This window comes from Bombus affinis, chromosome 18, assembly GCF_024516045.1.
Source record: "Bombus affinis isolate iyBomAffi1 chromosome 18, iyBomAffi1.2, whole genome shotgun sequence".
NCBI lineage: Eukaryota > Metazoa > Arthropoda > Insecta > Hymenoptera > Apidae > Bombus > Bombus affinis.
In genome coordinates, this window is record NC_066361.1 from 5,686,189 (window position 1) to 5,703,135 (window position 16,947).

Here is a 16,947-nt window from a genome sequence, read left to right on the forward strand (position 1 = left end):
ACATATTGTAAATAATGTCAACGCAATAACCAATGGAATAGAATAATGAATAGAGATGAATACAGAACGATAGAATAAAGAAAAATTGGCCTTGATTTTCAAGGTCGAGGTAACTTTCGTGGCAAATTCTTTCTATTAATCTCCACCAAACCGAAGGTTCACACTATGGAGGTCGCAACATATAATTTCCTCGCAGTACATATAATGTACATATAATTCCATTAGCTTGCACAGCATTAGGGGGAAATTCTAGTCTTTTAAAGCTCTGTACAAACGAAACAAAAAATATTTTTACTATGCATTTTTTTTATCATTTGTTTATTGATATTTTAAGATTGTATAAAAAATTAACCGGAAAGAAAAACTCAAAATTCACAAAGTTATGAGCTGGCAAAGTGAGGGGTCCAAAAAAAGGGTGTCCTGGCGTGCATGATTTGAACCCCTCTGGTCATCCGAAGCAAAAAAGGTGAACGGATTCTTAAGCACAAGATACAATTGCTGGGACGCTCGGTGTAAACAGCTCGATGTGTAACTTTCCAAGGCGATCGCACGAATGATAGACCGATGAAAATTTTCCTCGCTTTACAATTGCGTCCGTTTGTTAAATACTCGTTAGAAGCATCGAGAAAGTTCCAATCGCCGTTGCTAGGAGTTTCATTATTAATACAACGTGTGTCCCATTATATTGGCACCTGCGAGGTAAAATCACACGTGGTTAGGCCCGTTCTTGAGGCAGTATGCCGCCACAACCACATTTTTAGCAAGAACCATACAACCTCCGTCAGGCAAAACGTCCATCCCGTGACGACCAGTTGCGTCGCCTCGAGCCCAATCTCACTATCACAAATCTCGAACAATTACAATCAGATTGAATGACAACTGTCATGATATGATAGAATCTAGGCTAAAGTATTAGAGGATTTTCTCAAAATTTCAAAGGAAAGGATGAGGTTTCCTTTCATCTTTGACGTATATATATTGCACTCTGAAGACCTTGACAACCTTCTTGCACGCACGCTTGTTGTCAACCGACTCCTCCGGATTCTTCTAACAGCTTCCAACCGCCTTTTGTCTCAACTCTGATCTGGACGCCCTCTCACGCTTACACATATCAGGTCTGTAAATATGAAACCGGAATTTGCCATGGTCCTAGCTGATAATGTAGTTATCACTAAACTGCGTCGTTGATGCCAAAAGTCTTTCTTGACATCTCACAAACATTTTCGACTCAGAACAATACAAGTTTCATACAACAGCATAGTTTGCAATAGCGTCGAACATGTCGAATTTTGTGGCTGGAAACTACGATTTGCGGACAGCATTGATTTTCTGTTACCATTTGAAGAAAACTGCTGCAGAATCGCATAGAATGCTTGTCGAAGCTTACGGTGAGCATGCTCTTGGTAAATCCAGTGCTTTGAGTGGTTTAAAAATTCAGAAGTGGCAATTTTGACGTGAGGAACGAAGAACGTGGAACGTGGAACGTGATCTATTATGAGCTGTTAAAACCTGGCGGAACCGTTAATACTGAGCGCTACCGACAACAAATGATCGATCTGAATCAAGCTTTGCGTGAAAAACGACCAGAATATCAAAAAAGGCAACAGAAAGTAATTTTGCTTCGTGATAATGCACCATCACATACAGCAAAACCTGTCGAGGAAACGATTGAAGCTTTCAGTTGGGAAATACTTTCGCACGCGGCTTGCTCACCAGACTTGGCTCCGTCCGATTACTATTTATTTGCATCGATGGGACACGCAATTTCTGACCAGCGCTTCGCTTCTTATGAAAATGTACGAAAATGGCTGGATGACTGGTTTGCCTCAAAAGAGTGACAGTTTTTTTGACGTGGCATCCACCAATTGCCAGACAGGTGGGAAAAATGTATAGCTAGCGATGGGCAATACTTCGAATAAAATATTTTTAATCATTTTCATACAATAAACGTGTATTTTCTATACAAAAATTCCGGTTTCATATTTACATACCTGGTACATTCACATGTACAGTGTAAATCTACCTAACAAAACCGATCGAAGTGTTTTATTTGAGGAACATTTTCTGGTAGATAAGAGACTTATCCCCAGCCACAGGAATATCCAGAAATAATCGCGTGTGTAACACAAAATTGTATAATACAAAATCGCCATCTAGTGGGTTCTCCGGAGGAAATAGGACGTCAATCCGATGTGCGAAGCTCCAATGCTTCCGTTGCTGGGAAGGGTCTAGGTCGGAGCTTCCGCATCACTGTCTTGTACGATGATCGTATGAGTGTTGGTACTGATCGGATTCCAAGAATCCTCGTCCCCAGACTGATCCTTGGCTCTGCCGAGTACTGAGCGGGCACTTCGGTAGTCTTCCTCTTATAGGCAGTTACAGAGAAGCACCAGCTGCACGTTTCACGTGCAATGTCCCACCTTTTGCGGCGGCTGCGGTTATATCAACGCGGCGTGATACGGCGGCAGAATATTGAGCGAGCACAGTACAGCGATCTCTACCAACCTAGTAGACCAAAGCAGAGGGGCATAGCAAACTAACAAATCCTGTATTTTCGTCTATACTGAGTAATCAATGTCGTCACAATGAAATCGCATCGCTCGTGTAAAGTTAAATATTTTTAACACGTTGACAGCAACGACACGCGTATTCGGGTGGCGCTTATTTGACTGCTTGCGAAGGATCGTCGTAGGTATTTGAAAAGATATTCCATAATAATAAAACTGTTGAATTGTTATAAAAGTAATGCGAAAATGGTTTATTAAAAAATTATTTAGAATGTGAAACTTTAAAGCATTCTATACATAGCTGAGGTTGGTCGGGACAGTTTGGACAATAAGTTGTTGTTTTCTTCAAATTCTTTTGTGCCTTTGTTCGGTCCATTCCACGTCTTTTATTCGCACAACATAGTTTGCATGCGCGTCTAATGCTTCTTCCGGAATCATTTTTCCAAACGGCGATATTATGCTGACTCCGACGAAGACAAGGATTTTCTGTATTTTCAGACAACCCTAATAATTTTGCAACTAATGATTGTCTAAATATTCTAATATTTATATTCTTCCTTGTTTCAATTTTGTAAACGGTCAAAGCGTTTACAACAGAAATTTCCAGAAGGAGTTGGATGCCAAGTTTTCTGTACCGTTTGATTCCTTGTCTAATTGTGGTGGCATAAGAAACCATTTGGTCGGAATAATCTATACCGCACTTTCCTTCGTTATATTCAACAACAGCTAGTGGTTTTAACGTTGCGAACAAACGAAACGAGATATCATTCTTGAGACCACCGCATGAGCGACTCGCATTACTAAAATAAAGATGGCAGCACCTAGCAGAGAACGCTTGGTACTGCCGCACGCGAGGCCTGACGGAGATTTCCTTGAAAACACGCGTGGCAGTCAACGTGTTAAAGGTTTAATAGATCCTCTTAAGTGTTTTATTCTAGGTAATCGCACACGAATCTAGACGTCAAGGTTAAATACTTTCGAATTAATCCTGCGTATTTGAATCCCGTTAAATATCCTATTACGAGTAGAGTAGAGCCTTGCCAAACTTTCAGTTAACCTGTGCCAGATCCCTCAAACCTATGACTATCATTTTTCGGAAAACAACTGTCACGGGCTCGGGAAGAGGGCGTTCGCGAGCTCGCAGGTAGTTGAGAATTCAATGATGAATTCTCCCACGATCATCACCAGCAAGTTCTCTGCCCTGAAGTTAGAAACCAATTAGAATTATGTATGTGTTTCCACTGCATTGTGTTTTCTACCAATGAGAAATAATTTAATTTCTCTTGCGGTGCATATCGACTTCGCAAACCACATTATTGTCAGTCGTCATATAGTTAATTAACATTGTTCAATTCTAATGATATTTAACGTATGTACTGTTTTCTGATACTGTCATCGTTTGTTAAAATTTCTTTTATTCATATCCTTTCCATACATTGGAATGTAAAAATTCATGGCATTTCACGTACATTAATCGATTTGAAAACTGTGTGCACACAAAAATTCCTGTGATTTAGGTTTAAGACTGTTTTCGACGCAGAAGCGTCGAATTATATTTCTATAAATATAAACATTCAGAAAATCTTGAAGGAAAAACAATTTTATCATTACAAAGTTGCCAACACGCTCTCAGCTTCACGATACAGTGCAGAATGGACTTTGCTCGGTGTTACCAAATCCTCCTTCTATTTAGTTTTCCTATTTATTTCGACAACTCGTATTTGGCCACGTAAATTTCTCATTTCAATCCTGTACATATCGTCATCGTGGTAATAGCAAAGAATTCGACCTAATGTCTAAAATGGACAAATTGTGAATAATAAAAAATAAAAAAAAAAAAAAAGAAAACTGAGAAGCAAATCTCGTTGTGATCGATATATAATCGATGAATTGACACGCTTGTCACCTGCATAGGAATTCGATTTCGCTAAATGGGAGTTAAAAGTTTCGACAGGTTAATTCGTCCTTATGGCAAACGATAACAAACGTTGGGAAATGAAACAGTAACACCCAATGGTAAATTAATTTGTTGACAAGCGAAGTAAATTGGAATTAAATTCTTCTCGATCGTAAAGTGAAAATGAAATTTTAAAATAATGATTTTACTACTTATTGTTTATTGCCTTTTTAATGATGTGTTTATCCCTATGGATTATTCATGTATTATGTTGAAAATGTGGAAGTTCAAAATTAACATCACTTTGTAATCATTGACAACATCATTTATGGACGATGCCTGAAAATCGTCTTAATAATTACTGAATTATTTTATAAACCTTGAAATAGCGAAGGAAAGTTCGATAAAAAATAAAATAAGGATACATCTCTATATATAGAAATAGCAAATGTTATAGCAAAATTATAAATAAAATTACAATAAAGATAAATAAAAAATACATGTGGAATAAAACCGCAAAAAATTAATTTGAGCGCAGATGATTATTTTAATATTTACAACATATGTGCAAGATAGTAAATATTAAAAAAATGATCCTGATATAATTAAACATTATATGGAAGCACCACACCATGATCAAAGTGGATAATATCTACTTTGTTTTTGCGATTACTTAAAATATGCACGTATGTTTGTTATTCATTTGATGTTAATGATGTTAATGTTTACTTTTATTGAGACAGAAGCATAATTATATATATATATATATATATATATATACACATATATGTGCAGGATCTTACTACAATTAGTTTATTTAAAATGGATTAAACAGGTGTTGGTTAAACCGGAAACGATGGTTGTTTAACGTGAACTAAATACAATAACGTACTATAATTATGACAACTAAATAGTTAATTTGCACGACCACATTCTCCCCACAACGCATTTCGCACCCTCTGACTTCTCAACTAAAACTGACGGTCAATTCGTCTTTCTTCCTTAGCATCCCTTTGTCTCTTCTCTTAGTCCCATCACGTGTCCAAGGTCACGCGGGTCTTTTCCGCGTAACTATTCGATCGAAGGACCGACGATACATTCGTCACGTAAAGTTGAGGGTTGGATGATAAAATAAAATAGCTGGGTCGTAGCACAAGTATCAATTTTGCCTTTATTAAACTTTATTATGAATTCAGCAATCACAATGGAATATACACTGAATTAACACACCTAAATCACAGCTCACTCCAACAACTTTATGTAAAACCTAGTTACACTGATACGCTAAGTACGCGACCGGTTTAAGGGTAGAAGCTGGGTAAAAGGTGTTGACTATTCTAAAGATAGAGACTGAGTGGTCTTTTGTGACGATGTTGTGGCAGAGGAAAGCTAGGGGTGGGTGTGTCCGAGGCCACGAGATGAGCTGATTTGCTAAGGACAATTTTGGTTAGGAAAGCGAGGGCGATAGACGTTGCTTTCGATTGGAGCACAAGAACCCTGGTGGACTAGGAAGGGTCTTAGCCGCCCTTGAGAGAAAGTTGCTAAAGGAAAATACCGAACGTGGGAAAACTAACTTTCCGTATCTTCCGTAGTAAACAAAACGTAAAGAACACTGGAAATAGAAGATGCTTGTTTTTGGTCCGAAGGACCTTAACTATGAAAATGCCAAGATTTATGGTGGCTCCTTAAGACTATTGAGGGTACGTAGTAAGGATGCGTAGACATCTGAATGCCATGTTGCCCTCGGTGTGTGGCCTGGTCTCTGTCGTGGATTGAGATTTGCTTGATGTCACACATTGTTGGGCCTGTCCGCACTTAGGCTTCTGTACGTTGTTTCTGAATTCACCCGGTATCTCTTAAGCCTTTCGTCCACGATACTACATATGTACTTGTTTACTTTCCTGATACCGCTTTAATTTTGATCACCTGTGTACAAGTACATATCGGCCGATAGTTTTAGTACGAAAGTAGAAGAGATGATTTCTTGAAATAAACAATTATGTCATGAATAGCCTAATTATACGTGTAATCCTCGAATATATCCTGAAGTGGTTTTTGGCGTAGGACGTGCAGGGTGCCAAAGAAACACTCGGAGATGTTTCAACAAAATATTTTTATCAGCAATTCTCGCGTTCAACACTTTACGTGGAACTCGCGGCTACAACTAACGATTCGTACTTTTCTGTTACAACTCGACTGATAGACGATAAGTGAAGATAGCGATCGAGCAGCGCGATATAAGTTAAGATGATGGCTGCTCAAGAAACGTAGAGGAACTATTTGTTCGTTTGAAGGACCTTAGCTAGAAAAATCCTAAGATTTATAGTCCTTTGGCTAGTTGAATCATCTTGTCAGAAGGGTAGGGTCTTTGTGTAGCAAGCCACGGGTCAGAAACCGTTGAAAGGTTTGCTGTCGAGTGCCGCTACAATTCAACAACACAATTGTTTGCACGAATATTAAGAAACTTATCTCTATTATCACGCTGTTGAGGATTATTTAAAATTCTCTCGTATCTAAAATGTTATTCCACGGGTACTTGGTTAATCAACACGCTGTTCTCGAACAAGAAAACTGATAGAATTGTGTGCGTACTGATAGAGGTAAATAATTGTTACTTTGAATCCAGAACATTCGTTCTAATTAGATATTGAATGTCCGTAATTTTAAATATATGTATATAATATATATAAAGCATAAAATATATTTAAAAAACGCATAACTTATGTAAAATGCTATTAAAAAAATATATAAGGTACACACATATAAGAAACACTTTGGTAAAAGCTAAACAATTAAAAATGAAGATGGAAGAAAAATTTATTGCTTAAAAATATGCGTTTTGTAATTTGTCTGCTGTTGTTTAAGAAAAAATAAAATATTGTGTACTAAAAGATAGCACTCCTGGTGACGTTTTATCAGTCTAATATGTTTATTGGAAGAATAAAATTAAAAAATTATGTTTTGTACTATACAGAAGAGATTACCTGATTTTAATGTTAAGAATTAAGAGTTAGTTATATTTTTAATGAATATATCATTCTAAAATGTTAGACTTAGTTTTCTGGAATCCTTTAAAATTCCTGGAGAAGAAATTAAATATATTGATAGTCAGAAGTTTTCGTTAAATGTTACAGTAGTAGTAGAAAGAAGATTTAATATTTGAAGCCTTAAATTCATCCTGATGTGGAATAGCTTTTTTATTTAATCGTTTAAAGGATTATAATTTACAATATAAATTATTCCAATTTGGAAGTATTTATGACTTTCAATAATAACACTTTTTGCTTCTAACATTTAAAGAAATTTAAATTGACTTGTAATGAAAGTAGGAAATAAAGACTTAATATCTTGAGCTTTAAGTTTGTCTCAATTTAAAATAATTCCTTTATTCTATTTTAGTCTTTAGTTTACCCTACTTAAACTATTAACTTTGCAATTAATATTGCAAAAAGCTGTCACAATTTCCAAATATCCAACAATATGAAATGCTGTTCTCAACTTAAAGGAATACTAATTTAGCAATCACAATAATTGCATAAAATTACACAATCTTTACAAACAGTATTACGTTTTAATCCTAAAAATTTAAAATATAAATTAAAATTTTTGGTAATTATATAGACACATTTCAACGATTCCAAAGATGTTCAAATATATACATTATCATATGTATATCAGGATCATTAATTTGAGTATGTAATTTCAGAAATATGACATATTGTATAATATATATAAAAATATTTTTGATACTTTTTACTTTGGTATAAGTTGGGTTTGATTTGATCTATTAGGTCTGAATTAGATTTATGCACCATCAAACTTGAAAGTATCAAAGAAAGAAAGTTTGTCTTTTACTGATATATTTTTGAATCTTCACCTAAATTGTGTTCCTTTCTTGCACACCTTTCTTGCACACGCATTGTATATCACAAACACATGTATAATATAATCATGTCCATACATAAACTGTACTATTTGTCTATTTCTCTTCTTATATGTCTACCTCTCCTCTTTTCCGCTTTATTCTATTGCACTCCCTTAGTTGTTCTATTCTCTAAGAACTAAAACTAGGAACTACAAATTAACTACTAATAACTAAAAACTACTGCAACTTTAGACTTTAGTCTCCTTGCTGTGCATCCTTCCTGTTTGCCCTTCTCTTCTCTATTATTGCTTTCAGTTCTGTTAAACCTTTTCCTGCCTCATTTAGCACTTTTCCTATGTCCTTTGGTCCTCCCGTTGTTTCACATTCTTCTATTACGTGTCTCAGGCCTTCTTCATTCCTTTTACCTAGTCTGCATCTTTTTTCTTCCTCTTCCTTCCAGTATTCCCTTGCTTTGGTCTCGTTTCCACATCTGAATCTTGCCAGCATTCTTCTGTCCTTCCATTTCATCCTCCCTTCTAGGTACTTTGGTCATTTTTCTTTGGCTATATTTCTGTAGTGTATATTATATTTGCATTCCCTTATCCTTTCCCCCCTCTCTTCTGCTTCACTCTTTCCTCTTTCCTCTATAATCTGGTCTGCTGTCATCCTTTCTTGCTCCTCTCTTGCTTCTATCTGCATCCCTCCCTTTCTCACCTTTTCTAGTCCCTTCTTTCTCTTTCTTGCTCTTTTCCCTTCATGGTCATTTCCCCAGTTTCTCTCTCTTTCCTTTATACGCTCCTTTACTAATTCCTTTTCTGATTCTAGGACTTCTCTTCATACCTTGCTGCTCTTTTTAGTGCTTTTTCATTTATTTCTATTATCCTGCATTCTTCCATTAATATGTAATTTGGTCATAAACTTATCAATTAATTTATAAAAAATAAAAATATTTTTATGAAGATGTTGAAAATAACAACGTGAGTTCTCGCTCGCCATCTATATGCTGACGGCTAGTTACAAAAGGAGTAACTAGAAGTTATTACTAGACACGGTCGATAGGCCTGATCGATAGTTTTTAAGACTTCTCTTGTTTTCTGTTCATTCGTTCGTGCTCCTTCCAAGTGTGTGCAATAAAGGTTTTTCTGCTCCGAGAAGTGTGGATTTATAATCCAGATAATATAATAATAACTAACGCGATCTTACTTCTCAAATATAAAATAACAACAGAAGACCTCAAAAGCCAAAGCCGAGTAGCGGTTATACATATAGAAAAAAATTGTTCAGAACATTGATCTTGACAAACTATTTGAAAACCTGTGGAATCAACGCTCTGATCGGTGTAATTACCAAAATTGTTTTTACAATTAAATCAGAAAATCATTAACTTTACATATTTTATTCGTGGTTTCGATCGATACGACATTTGATGAAGCAATATTGAACAGTAGTTAATGTAAACAGCAATTTCAGTATATTAACTATCTGTAACAGTATTCGCGCCTTATCGAAATGAAGATATTAAACTACAATTTTTCAATATCACGCGCTTGTTTCTTCGCCAAAAATTTCTCGTTGAATTCATCGGTCATTGAGTGCAGGTTACACCCATACGTCTCACATACGTGAAACGCAGACCTTGACAATGACAACTGCGTTTATTTAAGTTTCTTCCTTATTGGAATCACGGCTGATTCGATCAAATCTTGCTGTCGCATACGCTGTAAAAGCGAAGCGGATCGTATCACGGTGATATCGATTATGCGTAGGGACTTATCTAATCTCTGGCCATGTATGCCTGCAGGATCCTCGTGCAGGTAACATTTTTGTATATAATCTGATTGGTGTATCAACATGTACGAGGTTATTTGTTGCATATTGGCTGTTTTCCAGTAAACCAGTGTTCGCGTATCTAATTATAACCCGAGTATACTAGCTGATAATATATTTAAAAACAAGAAATATTTGTTTACCGCAAGAAATGTTGCGCGATAGATAAGATTAAAACGTTGTAAGAAGTGTGACGTGGAATCGTGAGTTTTTTAATGAATTTTTAGTTATAACATATTTCTAGTTATAACTTAGATATACGTAAAGCGATAATATAGAGACTCACGAAAGTATTTGAATATTTATAGAAATTCATTATAAATATATTATGTGCGTTTCATTATACAAAATGCTTCGTTTCTTTTTTTTTTTTTAATTTCTAAAGCTTAGTTATTTTTATCGATAGAGAAAATTATGCACGTAATTCTTTTTCCTCGAGATTATCTCTTCCGAGATTTTTAAGTTGGATAAATTAAGAATTTTTTAAAAGTATAATTTCATATCCTTTTGTGCGTTATAAGTATTCCTGTTTTTATGTTTTGCATAAAAATATTCAAGGATTTGCGTCTGGAAATAATTAATTTACGAGATACTTTAATTTTCATTTTACATAATTGCCTTGTTTAAACATACTTGTGTGTTCAAAATAAACGAAACACTCGGTATATTCGGTCTGTAAATATGAAACCGGAATTTGCCTATAGATGGCCCTAGCTGATAATGTAGTCATCGCTAAACTGCGTCATTGACGCCAAAAGTCTTTGTTGACATCTCACAAACATTTTCGACACAAAACAATACAAGTTTCATACAACAGCATAGTTTGTAATAGCGTCGAACATGTCGAATTTTGTGCCTGGAAACTACGATTTGCGGACAGCATTGATTTTCTGTTACCATTTGAAGAAAACTGCTGCAGAATCGCATAGAATGCTTGTCGAAGCTTACGGTGAGCATGCTCTTGGTAAATCACAGTGCTTTGAGTGGTTTAAAAATTCAGAAGTGGCAATTTGACGTGAGGAACGAAGAACGTGGAACGTGGAACGTGATCTATTATGAGCTGTTAAAACCTGGCGAAACCGTTAATACCGAGCGCTACCGACAACAAATAATCGATCTGAATCAAGCTTTGCGTGAAAAATGACCAGAATATCAAAAACGGCAACAGAAAGTAATTTTGCTTCATGATAATGCACCATCACATACAGCAAAACCTGTCGAGGAAACGATCGAAGCTTTCAGTTGGGAAATACTTTCGCACGCGGCTTACTCACCAGACTTGGCCCCGTCCGATTACTATTTATTTACATGGATGGGACACGCACTTTCTGACCAGCACTTCGCTTCTTACGAAAATGTACGAAAATGGCTGGATGACTGGTTTGTCTCAAAATAGCGACAGTTTTTTTGACGTGGCATCCACCAATTGCCAGACAGGTGAGAAAAATGTGTAGCTAGCGATAGGCAATACTTCGAATAAAATATTTTTAATCATTTTCATACAATAAACGTGTATTTTGTATACAAAAATTCCGGTTTCATATTTACATACCTGGTAAATCTTTACACAGTTATCATTTCTTTAATTGCGTTAATAAAAATAGGAAATTACATAAAAACCGATGATTTCGATAAATTTCAACGTAAAGAGTGCACACAATCGTGAAGAATATTGCGATGGTTATGCACGCACGACTGACCTTCACGAAGAATTCGAGTGTTTCGTGGCAAAAATACGGATGACACGGAAAGCGAACGTGAACGTAGTTGGAGGAGGGAGCGCGAAAAGCCGCGGCCAATTCACGTTTGCGGTAGACGATCATCGGCGCGCTTCTTTCGTAATACAAGCGTCCGTGTAGGTAGTCTGGAAGAAGCGTTGCTTTGTTCGCGTGAAACGTGCCGCGAGTGCTCGCCAGGTTTCGACGTGAACACACGATACGTTTATTGCCCGCCCATTATACAGTGTGCTATTACTTCCGTGTCTTCCATCAACGCGTTCTCTCCTTCTGTTTCACTTGAATAATCTGACTACGTTGTGAGGTTTAATAGTGCTCCTATGTGTTTTTAAAAAATGTTTCACATTCGAAATAGACTAAATTTTCTTACATCTGTGATCAATTTTTAAATATGATAAATTAATAAGTTCGATAACTAAACTTCGTAAATTTTTTAATTGGTCAACATCACTTAAGAAGATTAAAATTATGTCTTTAAGAATGAAGAACTCTTTGATAACCAAATTTGATAATTTTTTAATTTAATTAACGTTAGGAAAATTATTAAAATTACATTTTTGCACCTTTTCAAAATTTTTTGAATAAATGTATTATTTCTATCTTGATTTTCATACTGTGTATTTACTATGTGTTTTTAAACAATGTTTCACATTCGAAATAGACTAAATTTTCTTACATCTGTGATCAATTTTTAAATATGATAAATTAATAAGTTCGATAACTAAACTTCGTAAATTTTAAAATTAATCAACGTCGCTTAAGAAGATAAAAATTATATCTTTAAGAATGAAGAACTCTTTGATAACCATATCTGATAATTTTTTCATTTAATTAACGTTAGGAAAATTATTAAAATTACCTTTTTGCACCTTTTGAAAATCTGATGAATAAATGTATTATTTCTATTTTGATTTTCATACTGTATAATTTTTATAATACTGTATGGTTCTCAAAATATTAAATCGTTCGTTAAATAGCAATTTTAAATTACGAGTAGTGTGATATAACACGAATTTCAATTTTTCCATAAACATTAAAGGTGGATTAAATCGGAAGATGATGTTAAAGCTGTGTTAAGTGATGTCACGTGGAAAGTGTAAAGTGTAATGAGTTGAACAAAGGTCTCGAAATCTTGTTGTAATCGATAAGATAATTCAAAGGTATCCGATTATAAATAGGTATAAAGTTCCTTTAAATATGACGAGTTGAAGGATATTTAAAGTTTTGGAGGAACGTGTGCAAGGTCGTGAGTGAATAATGTCTTGCAGCTTTAATTAGCTCCTGTCTTGAATGTTAATTACAAACGTGTGGTATAGTGACTTTTCGAGGCTTCGTATGACAAGTTTATATGAGCAAACTTAATGGGAGCCACGTGACGAAATTACGATGGATTGTACATCGTATGAAATCATGATGGATTTGGCGAATTTTTTTTAGCTACTCTACCAACAATTTTGTAAAATAATTTAACAAATAATGGAGGAAACAATAATTTTTACGAAGGAACATTTTTATTCATTCTGTTAAAAAGTTAATAACGAATTCTTAGAATTCTTATGAGTAATAAATTGAAACTTTATAAATTATTATACATTGAAAATATTTTAAATATTTAAATTTATAGAAATTTGAGTCGATAGACGGACGTGTTATTCTAAAAGTTGAAATGTTATGTTACTGTAAAATGGTTTGGCAAATTTAAAAGATGCTAAATAATGTAAAAGATACTTGACTGTAGCCAGATTGATTTTAATTTTAGATTATTGCAATATATAATTGTTAAATATTCAAACAAATCAATATTAAATATTTGAGTATAATTTTGATTAATTATGTACAAGATGATTCGTAGGCGGTGGTACAACCGGGTTGAGGCTGGTTCTATGTGAAAAAATAAGTCGTAAATGTAGACTAACATTCTTTCACATGACACTCCTTTTCTGAGAAAATCGAATTTCTATAGTTGACAAGTATTTTTAAACGTGACTAATTTCGCAGTGAACAGCAGTAAATAATCGAGAGGAGCTTAAACTATACGTAAAAATAAGTCAAGAGAATAGAATTAAATTTTTTCACAAAATGCTTTGTTTTTAAGAAAAATAATCAAATTGAAAAATGTGCCATGCGCGTGTACCATACCATACCAGTTCATAATTAAACACAAAATACACAAAATTTATTTTCTTAAAAATGAAGCTTAAACGGGAAAACTGTATTTTTAATTTTTGACTTATTTTCGCATGTAGAACAACTTCATTCTGATTGTTTACTCACACCTACTTGGTACTTAGCCAAGCTTTAGCACATTTGACAAATTTTCGAACTCGATCTTTTCGGAAACGGAGTGTCACAAGAAAACAAATTTATTCATTTTCAACCTATTCTTTTTATTGTACATAGAAGCACTTTTTACCCAATTGTATCACTCATTCGACCTCATTCTGTATATACAGGATGGTTAGTAACTGGTGGTACAAGCGGAAAGGGGGTGATTCTACGTGAAAAAAGAAGTGGAAAATATAGAATAAAAATTTTTCGTTCGAGGCTTTGTTTTTGAGAAAATCGACTTTGAATTTTCGCTCGGTACGCGTGCACTTTATCACGTCTCGTTATAACGGATCTCACTGTAGATCGTTATCTCGATGGATATTATCGCAGTTTAAGTTTGTTTTTGCCGTAACGGAAAATTAGGAATACATAATGAAATAATATGAATAATCATAAAGTTTATTATTACAAAAATTGCTGAAAATGTTGCCCATTCTGCCGAACACATACTTCTGCTCTTCTAATTAAATTTCTATGAACGCTTTCTAACACATTGGAAGTGTTTATCAACGTAACGTCAATCGAGACAACGATCTACAGTGAGATCCGTTATAACAAGACGTAATAAGTGCACGCGTACCGAGCGAAAATTCAAAGTCAATTTTCTCGAGAACAAAGTCTCAAACGAAAAATTTGTATTCTATATTTTCCACTTCTTTTTTCGCGTAGAATCACCCCCTTTCCGCTTGTACCACCAGTTACCAACCACCCTGTATAATTACACGTATGAATTTTTTAAATATATTTGACCTTCGAAAATATTACTGTGAGAAAGATTTTAAGGTAGAATATATCTTTTTATTCGAATATATTAAAAAGATGTTCATGCCTTCGTTGTCAATATGCATAGAGTACTTTCGAACATTTCGAACAAATGTGCTTTATCGTGACATAGTAGTATCGAAACTGAACGCAGCTTAAATTTTATAAATTATATTTTACTTTTTATATATTCTTTATATATGAATATATATTCTGTGTCGTATATTTTAAGTTTTATAAATTATATAAAGTTTTTCGTATTAAATAACTTTCTAAAATTAAACTGCTTTAATTTTGGCATTGACATAAATTTCTTTTCTTTTATGGAAACATAAAAAATATAGTAGGTTGATACATCATATAAAATTCAAATAATATTCCTTCGTTTTGAATAACGAAATTGTTAATAACATAATTCACAGTAAAATAAGAGTTTCTCAATTATTTTAAATTTTATTTCTAATAACAAAAGCATTCTTTTTTAATCTATATTACTCATAAAATCTAGAACTTACAAAATAATTTTCGCGCACTTAAATTTCTATTCTAAAGTAGAAAATAACATTTTACATTTTATTATTTTTATCAAAAGAATTGAAAGAAAGCATTTCTTCTAAAACATTGGTCGACGTTATTTCTTTTTTCGAATCTGATAATCTAAAATTCTTCGCATTACAAGTAATATATAATTTGAGAAAATAATATTCTGGAATAATTATAGAGACATTTAAACTTCGAGTAGTTGCAGCAGCAATAAGTGCAATAAAATTTCTTGAATCGCTAATTGCTATTAAAATTCATATCGACAATGGCGTTACATAAATTCTGGCAAACACGACAAAAAGAAACGGTTCATTAGGGCAGTGATTTCATTCAACGCGCTACTTCATAGTAAAATGGTTTCTCGATAGAAATTGTTTCTCTGAATTGTGAACAAACAGCTGCAGAACGTGCATTGGGGATGGTATTGCTTATTTGAATAGAATGCCGATTATGAGAGCATAAGTAACACCTTTCCCAAAGAAAGATCGTGTCGCGAGTGTAACAAAGTGACCGAGCCTCGTTCAGCCGAGCACTGAATTTAAATATATACGACCCTATTGCTAGCTTGCAAATATTTTCACGTTAGAACAAAGGTGATGTCGTTTCAGATTCTTCTTTTTTCCGTACACTTCGCGTCCTTTTGCAAAACAATAATTCTTATATAAGTAGAGAAAAAGCGTCACGAAACACCGTATTGTTACGATTAACCCTGTTCCTTGTCGAATAGGTTCAGTCAAGTTTGCCTTCTCTTGTGTCAACTTCCAAAAATCGTGTTCAGAAACAAACCCTGTAATTTGCCACCCGAAATTTCTCGCACGAACTTTGTAAACAGCCTCCAAAGTTGTCAGACACAGGTTTCTTTGCGCATAATAACGAACCTAATAATCGGATCGCAAGACGTTCCCAATAAAAATAATAGGTGTTGAAAACATCTGTCAAACGAGATGTCATCCAAATATACACTATCTTCAATTGACAATTATTTATGTAAAATTTAGTATACAGAGTAGAAACTTTGTGAGAGTATAGTTTTTATCATTCTGAGTTTAAAAGCGTGCAATATTTCATCCCTAAATATTTATTAGTCTTTTCAAAAAACTATTTAGTCGTTTTCGTGAAACTTAATTTCTACAATTTTCAAAAGTTGCATAGCAACTGGTGGGTGCTTTTTCAATTATCGAAGAGTTGCACAATCACGTAATTCTTAATTTACACACGATTGTAGGATATGCTACAAAGTTTTTATATATGTATGATTAATATTCCGAAATAAAACTTCTTCTATTAGAATTCGTTATTTAATAAAATTATGAATGGATAAATTTACTGTGAACTCATTTTATAAATTATTTCGAAAAATTCTCTTCCGTTACTATTTATAATCTGATGCAAATTCCTATATTCGATCATTTATTTAATAAAATGTGTCGGAGAACGTAGTTGGTATGCTCATATATCTTCTTAATAAAAGTTTCTAGAAAT

At 34.2% G+C, this 16,947-nt stretch overlaps 1 protein-coding gene and 1 long non-coding RNA gene across 2 annotated transcripts in view; one reads left to right on the forward strand and one right to left on the reverse strand.

Annotated features, from left to right (window-relative positions):
• The window catches only part of LOC126926444 (uncharacterized), a 343,177-nt gene that overhangs the window by 274,701 nt on the left and 51,529 nt on the right, over positions 1-16,947 (forward strand). The gene's annotated exons all lie outside the window — the stretch shown is intronic.
• Positions 1-16,947, reverse strand: part of LOC126926460 (uncharacterized) — a 153,879-nt gene that overhangs the window by 96,322 nt on the left and 40,610 nt on the right. The window contains exon 2 of the long non-coding RNA XR_007714622.1: positions 8,596-11,166. This is a non-coding gene — a long non-coding RNA (uncharacterized LOC126926460). The remainder of the gene's footprint in view (positions 1-8,595; positions 11,167-16,947) is intronic.